The sequence below is a fragment of the Megascapheus bottae genome, chromosome 3 (genome assembly GCF_031878675.1).
Source record: "Megascapheus bottae isolate mThoBot1 chromosome 3, mThoBot2.hap1, whole genome shotgun sequence".
Lineage (NCBI taxonomy): Eukaryota > Metazoa > Chordata > Mammalia > Rodentia > Geomyidae > Megascapheus > Megascapheus bottae.
Genome location: NC_143511.1, coordinates 30516004 through 30523859, shown reverse-complemented (window position 1 = coordinate 30523859; position 7856 = coordinate 30516004). Strand labels below are relative to the sequence as shown.

General features: G+C 44.8%; 1 pseudogene; it reads left to right on the top strand.

Moving 5' to 3' along the window:
• The first annotated feature begins 204 nt into the window (after positions 1 to 204).
• Positions 205 to 3500, top strand: LOC150065179 (semaphorin-4D-like; annotated as a pseudogene).
• The last annotated feature ends 4356 nt before the right edge of the window (positions 3501 to 7856 follow it).

Below are 7856 nucleotides of genomic sequence, written 5' to 3'. Positions count from 1 at the left end.
CTATATGTCTTCTCCCTGACCTGTGGAACAGTATATCTGGCTTTACATCCAGAAGAGATACATCAAAGAGTGTGTGGGATATGTTCCACATGTATTCATTTGACAGTAAGAAGTTCCGTTAGCCTTCTGCATTTAGGAGCTCCATAACTATAGTTCTACATTTGCAATTCAGACAGTCTTAGAAAAAATGGGTCTACAGCGAACATGCGTCAGTGTCATCATTTTCCAAACGAGACATTTTAAGAGCTATTTCTGCAGTGCTTACATTACATTGGATAGTATAAAAGGTTGTCATCTTGTAGGCAGGAGGACTATATCAATTCCATACAAATGCTTCACCAAACTCCATGAGGCACTGTGGGGAAGAGGGCTCCTCAAATCGACTCCTGAAGATATACCATTGAAGGAATGTACCCATTTCCCTCTGTTAAGGTTAGCATCCACCAAGAGGCATGTGCTGCAACGGATGATGCTCACTGTCCTTTAGGAGGTGGTTTCCCTCTCACTTCCATGTTTACCCACTGACTTTGTGAGGTCTGACTCAGTTGTCAAAGAGTGATTGCATTCGAGCTCCAGCCCAGCCTCTCAGGAAACAGCTTAGGATAAAACTACCCACAGCTAACCCCACCTTCTACTTCTACTCATTCCCTCTCCTTGGGTAAATAGATGGGGCCGAGCACCTCAAGACTGTCCAGGACCAACAGTTCTCTGCAGGAGTTGTCCCTGCCACCTCACAGGTGTCCCTAGTAGCATCCACTCTGTCTCCTTCTCAGAAAATGTATATACACATCCATAGAAAGGTGACTATCCCAAGTTGATCTGGGAGGGGTTGGGGTCAAAAACTTCCCAGGTCTAGAATGAAGAGGTAATTGAGGCCAGTCCAGATCCAGTCTTATTTGTTGTTATCACAGTTTTCATCTTGGGAGAGGAGTCTCTGTCCTATGTGTATCAGTGCTTACTGAGACAAGTATGTGGCTCTGGGTTTTGGGAAGCCTGCAGCCTGTGAGACTTGAGTTTAAGGGGGGGTTCATGAGCTCTAGCCAAATGCTGAACTGATGCTGAATGTACCCACTGATGGTGAATGAAAGCTGGGTTTCACCTGCTTTTAAAAATACCGACTTGTGATTCCTAAATAGGAATCTGATTCAAGTTCCAGGTGTTCGAGGTTGTTAATGGGAAACAAGATTCTCAGGCCAAAGACAGAGAAGATGTGATATGTGCTACCACATTCATGCTCTTCTTCCACTGAGTTCATGAGATACAGTCAATACCCCTGATCACTGCTGGTGTCCAGTGCGCTGCTGAAGCTGGTGACAGTACAAGAGGTCAGAAGAGTCTGCAGCACTTGAAGACACTCCATAGCTGTTCCCATAGCTTCTGGAGGGGCTTGGATATCCAACTTATGCCTCTTCTGTCTCTACTTCCTACACACAGGGAAGCAAGTTTATCTATGCCGGCTCCAACTCAGGAGTGGTCCAGGTTCCTCTGGCCTTCTGCAGAAAGCACAGCAGCTGTGAGGAGTGTGTGCTAGCACAGGACCCCTACTGTGTCTGGAGCCCATTTGCGGCTACTTGTTTGGCTCTTTATGAGGCCCAGGGCCGCAGCAGGTAGGGGTTGGTTACCAGGGGCAAACTCTTCTATGAATGCACAGTGACTTATGGGTGTTATTTTCTTTGCAGTACTTGGATTCAGGACATGAGTGGCAATGTGTCTTCATGCCTAGGTGAGTGATCCCCATTGAAATATCACTGCAACAGTAGCTAGGTCTCCTACCATTTTATAGTGCTTTGAGTCTGTGGTATTTGTTTATCTTGTTTTTCTTTATCCACTCTGAACAAAGGTCTTGTGTTGTGTTCCACACCAGTGCGTGATCTTTGTTCCCTTGATTATAGAAAGTGTTTGAACCTACATAGGGTATGTGGGTACATCTTTTCTGTTTTGCTTAGCTGGAGCTCATTAAAATCATAACCTGTTAAGAATGAGAAAGAAGCAGCTGCTGAGCACACACTGAGCTGCTCTGATACAAAATCCACAAATGCCAGTGTGAGCAACAAGTGAAAAGTTCCATACTGTAAAACCGTTTCATGCGTAAAATTGTGCTTTAAAATGCATACATTTACTCAAGCTCTGTGTATAAGATGTACTTGAGGGATGGGAGTGTGGCCTAGTGGTAGAGTGCTTGCCTAGCATGCACGAAGCCCTGGGTTTGAGTCCTCAGTACCACATACACAGAAAAGGCCGGAAGTGAAGCTGTGGCTTAAGTGGTAGAGTGCTGGCCTTGAGAAAGCCCAAGAACAGTGCCCAGGCCCTGAGTTCAAGCTTCAGGACTGGCAAAACAAAAACAAAAACAAAACACAATGTACTTGAAACACAAATGGATTCTATATTTTGACTCTGGTCTCTACCCCAGGGTGTTATCTCATACATCTGTACATAGTCTAAAATATGAACAGATGTGAGATCAAAACGTTTTCTGATCCCAATCGCTCACGAGAGGCATGCAGCTCATAGTTATTCCGGTGCTGTGCACCTGCTTGCAGGACCCCATTCCCTGTGGCTGAGTACTTGGGAGTGTGTTGTGACTAGAGGCCAGGATGTTCAGGTACCAGCCTTCTTCTCCTCTGAGCAGACAGCAGTCTTCAGGTGATGAAAAGTAGAAGAGAAGGTTAAGACTGGCACTGACTGCCAGATTCCCTGAAGTCATTAGGAGAAGCATTTGAATTTTGACCCAGGGTGTAACTGCTAGTTATAGAGCTGACCAGGGCCTGGTCTCCCCAAGCCTGCTGCATTTTCTCCTGAGATATGCAATGAGGGGTGGGATTTCTTCTACTCAGACTGTCTTTTCCTTGTCCCCAGGAGTCACTAGGCAGGGATTATCTTCTGTTTCTTAGTGCATGTTATAATCTCAATTGTCCTGAAGATGAATTGTATTCCAGTGAGTAAGGCTATTGTTTTATATAGGGTATTAATCAATTTTTTAAAAGCAGTTGAGTATCTGAACAGAGTTGTCCATGCTGTGCACATGTATCTTGACATTCCAGGTAAAAATAATCCAGGCCACTAGCGGCATCTTCTCAAGCATGGTGGGTAGAACTCAAATGTTCCGCAAAGTCTGCCCTGGCCCAGGTTGTGTGGAAATTCCAGGATCGTGTGTTGAAGACCAACAATCATACGTACATGTGTGTGGATAACAAAAACTTGGTTATCTTCAGACTGACAAAAGGAGAGAGCAGTATGTACCAGTGCCTGTCAGAAGAGAGGGCCAACAACAAAACTGTCTTGCAACTTCTTGGCACTCACATTTTGGAGGTGGCAATGGATCCACGGCCCTAACCTTACTAGCCTTCCAGAAGATAGGAGAACCACCAGAGTGTCAGCGGTGTTTACTCAGAGCTCATCTTCCTCAGCCCCAAGCTCTGCATGCCACATTGCCCAGAACTTCCCAGCACTGTGCATATTTGCAAATTTGTGTCCTCAACACAGCTTCCCAGCTTTGCTCAGAGACGACAGATATCACAAGTCCAGTGACAATCAATCCCTCTTGTGCTTTCCTTCTTCCATTTCATTTTCTTTTTTTTTTTTATCTTGGTCTAAAAAAGGTAGCAGGGATATTTGCCTGTAACTGCTTGAAATTCTGTTTGAATTCATGCCCTGCTACTTGGGAAGAAGGACAAGTTGTATTTTTCTAACGGAAAGCAGTGTGAAAGGTTGACATTGGTGGAGCCCAGAAGCTTCTCCTAGGTAAATGGAGAGGATCCCAAGTCAACTCTGAACACCAGCTATGAGAAAGAGCAGGTCACCATCACCAGTAAATCCATACAGAGAAGGAAACTCATATAATAGAGGAATTTTCTGTCAGGGAAAAATTATAGAATGTCAACTGTGTGTTCTTGCCTACGTATAGAGTAATTATTGTTTAATACATTCACCTGGAAGCTCAGTTTTTGTTTCTTTCCTCTTGAGCTGAGGCATTTTTTCATACAAATTTGCCTTCCTGCCTGCTTCCAGCTCCTCTCCCTCCCCCTCTCTCTTTTGTTGGTCATGGGGCCTCTCTGAGCTCTTCAGCTCAAGGCTAGTGCCCGGCCACTTTGAGCCACAGCACCACTTCTGGTTTTCTGGTGGTTAGTTGGAGATAATTTCCAATGAACTTTCCTCCCTGTGCTGGCTCTGAATTGCGATCCTCAGATCTCAGCCTCCTGAGTAACTAGGATTATAGGTGTGAGCCACTTACACCCGGCTTTCCTTCCTTTCTTTTTGACTCTTCAAGAGGACTGTTCCACCTTCATGACACGGGCTTTCCGTGAAGGAAGGTGACCTGTGGCTCTGATGGCAATAGGGCTAGACCATGAATGGAGGCTCATTGTATAACCCCTAGCCACGGCTCTGGTGGAAACCTCTTGTCCAGATGCAGGGAACCTTTACAGAGATGACTTCAGTTGTTTGAAACGATGTCTCTTTTGCCTTACACATCACCCCACTCATTGCCCATGGAATTTCCCATTGGTCTATTCCCTCTCAGAAGAGAGGGAACTGCCCACTGTCACAAAGCTATCACAACAAGGCCACCATTCCACCTGACTTTCATGACTGCCACTAAAGAAGTGAACGCGCTATTGTAATCCTCTGCTAGGAGAGTTCTAGATGTGTACTAATTATTACAGATGAGGGAAACCATTGAGCCTATGTTTGTTCCTTTGGGTCTGACTTACTTCACTTAATATGATTTTTTTCCAAGTCTTTCCATTTCCTAACAAATGGGGCGATGTCATTCTTTCTGACAGCAGCATAGAATTCCATTGTGTATAAACACCACATCTTGTTGATCCAATCATCAACTGAGGAGCATCTGGGTTGGTTCCATATCTTCACTATGGTAAACAGTGCGGCAATGAACATCGTTGTGCTAGTGGATTTAGTATGTCCTTGTTTCTGGACAATTGGGTAAATGCCAAGTAGTGGAATTGCTGGGTCATAGGGGAGCTCTGTGTTTAGTCTTTTGAGGAACTGCCATACTGCTTTCCATAGTGGTTGAATGAGTTTGCACTCCCACCACCAGTGTAGTAGTGATGCCTCCTGGCCACATCCCTGACAGCATCTGTTGTTAGGATGAGGCCAAATTAATGGACCTCTAGGACATGGACACAAGAGCTTAATTATAAGTGACTGTTAATCTTTATGATTTATGTTTTGCTCTCTTCTCTTGTGTTGCCCTTTGCTTAATTTCATATTGTTACTGTATCCCAATTTGTTACCTGGTACATTATAAAGATGTTTACTTGTTTATTTGAAATAGGAGGGGAAAAGTGAAGGGAGGGGGTGGGGAGGGAAATGGGGACAAAAACATAAGAAAGGATATAAATGTGTGAGAAGTAATGCACCCTCTATCTGGCAAATATAACTGTAACCCCTCTATACATTGAAATAAAAAACAATTATAAAAAATTTTTGTCTCAATGTAAACCTAGGCCGCATTCATATACTAAAATCAAAAGGTTTTATCAATAAAACAATGCATATTTTTTTAAAAAAGAAGTGAATACATTTTTAGCATTCATCTTACACTCCAACTCCCCAGTCTCTTAACACCTCTTAATAGGAGAATTTATTCCAGGGCAAAGAACAATAAATTGGATTTCTCATCTTTAACATGGTGTGATTTGGTCATTTTGATACATGACACATAGTCATGGCTGTTCTGTCTGCCATCAGCTCCAGTGATCACCATATCAGACCACCTCTCCCTGACCCAGGGCCACTGGTCAGACTCCTGCGTAGCTGCTGCCCCAGGTCTCTCCATGTGCTTATCACCCCGCACTTCATGACAACAGCCACAGGAGTGAAGACACACACGTACACATTCATGGCACCTCCCTCAAGGAGATGTAGCAGTTACCTATAGATGGTGGCTACAGGAGAAACCTTACCGAAATACATCTGACCTCGAAGGCCTGGTTTATTGGCTAGGGTATGTAAGTTAAAATGTATTATTTCAGAAAGTATTCCTTGACCTACCTTAGGCTAGAATGGAGTCTATCATTAATTCTTATATTGGTAGGCTACTGTAAAATGAAATCCACCTTGTGATAGTCCAAGACCTTGCTAGACTGGTCATCTTTAGGGTGGAAAGAAAGCTCAGTTGCCATGTCTGCTCCCTGATACCTTGTGATATCATCCTCCATTTAAATTTCATCTGCACCCTGGAGTGCATATTTGCCATTATTATCATGCTTATTGGAATCATATTAGTAACAATTTTTCGCAGGTCCTTACATTTTTATGACGTGCATTTTGTGCCCTCTGAATAATCCCTGTCTGTGTGGCTCGCGTTTCCAGAACCTCTGTTACTGACAGTTACTTGGCATTTTGCCATTCCTCCCACTAGCCTGTCCTCATGGAGTCAGGGAAAATCAGCCACTTTCGGATCTTGAGTACAAGATTTATGACTCCCATTTTCAGTCAGGTGTTAGCGTGTGAGTTTTTACACAAGCAGATCGACTCATGAAGCAACCTACCACCCCATCCTTCTGAGGACCTCACTGGTCATCTCAGGTAATTTAGGGTTGTTTTTCTTCCAGCTACTTTTCTAAATTGAACCAAAAAAACCTATAAAGATCAGAGTGCATTTTTAAAGGGCCTAAGGAGCAGTGGGTACCGATTTGGAAAAGCTTGCTTGCCAGAATGCATGTGCCATAACAATGGCTATGCTGAGGCCAGAAATAAGCACTTTATAGTGTTTCAAGATTCCTTGAAGCATGGAATTTTGAGGCTCCTCTCAAGCCTCTCTTAGCCCAGATGTGTGTTAACGCCGGGTATATTTGCTTACCTAGACTTGTCCCTGTCCTAGGAATGGTAATATCTGCTTCCTAGGCCTGCAGTGATGGTGAAGGAAAGTTCTGGGTGAGGTACAGGTAAATCACACAGAGCTCTGCCCACTGCTTAACAGACATTTAGAAGATGCCATGTCCATCTCCGTCCTGCCCAGAAGGAGCTGGAACAATGGCCTTAGAGCCTGTGAGAGACTTAGGGACAGAACGATACCGTACATTGTACACAGGGGCTCAAGGACAGTGACTCACCAGCTCTCCCCTCCCCTTGTGACTCACACATGCTGAATCAGTAGCTCAGACGAAGAGAAGCACCGTTCACAGGCCATCCACTGCTGACACACTGGGGTACCAGGGCTTCCGGGGCTGCTCGTCTACAGGCATTCAGACACCGAGTCTGGGAGCTCAGCCACGGAGTTCCAGGCCAGGTACCATTGCCACAACATCTGGGCTTCCACAAGAGGGAGACTCTGGCTATCCGTGCAGTGAGATAAAGGTGGAGCCTTTTCCCTTTGCAGCATACAGCAGGGTCTCTGGGTTGGAGAGAGGGCTCATTCTCTGGTTCTATCTCTGCACAGAGGTGAGCAGAACTTATTCTTTGGGCTTTCTTCTGCCTTGGGGTCACCAGAGTGAGTATGAGAGAGCTGTTTAGTAGATTGTGCCACACACTGCCTGGCAACATGTGTGGCAATGTGAAGTGGGCAGACTCAAGTGCCCTTCTGGGTTGTAACTTCATCACCTGAGTTTATCCCCTGCCTCTCCTGCCTCCCTGTGCTGAAGTTGAGAAGAAAGAAAGGTTTGTGAACTGCAGAGAGCATGGGTAGTGTGCTTGGGTTCGTGAAGTGCTGATAAGTCACGGGACTCCAGTTAACCAGCCTGCAGTCAGGTAGGATGGCAGCCTATCACTAGATGCTCAGTTTACAGTGTAGAAATTAATGGACATTCTGAATGTAAACATGACAAAGTTTACACAGAAATTATTACATGCAGAAGCCAGATCTAAATACACAGGGCAGAACCAATTATACAAGC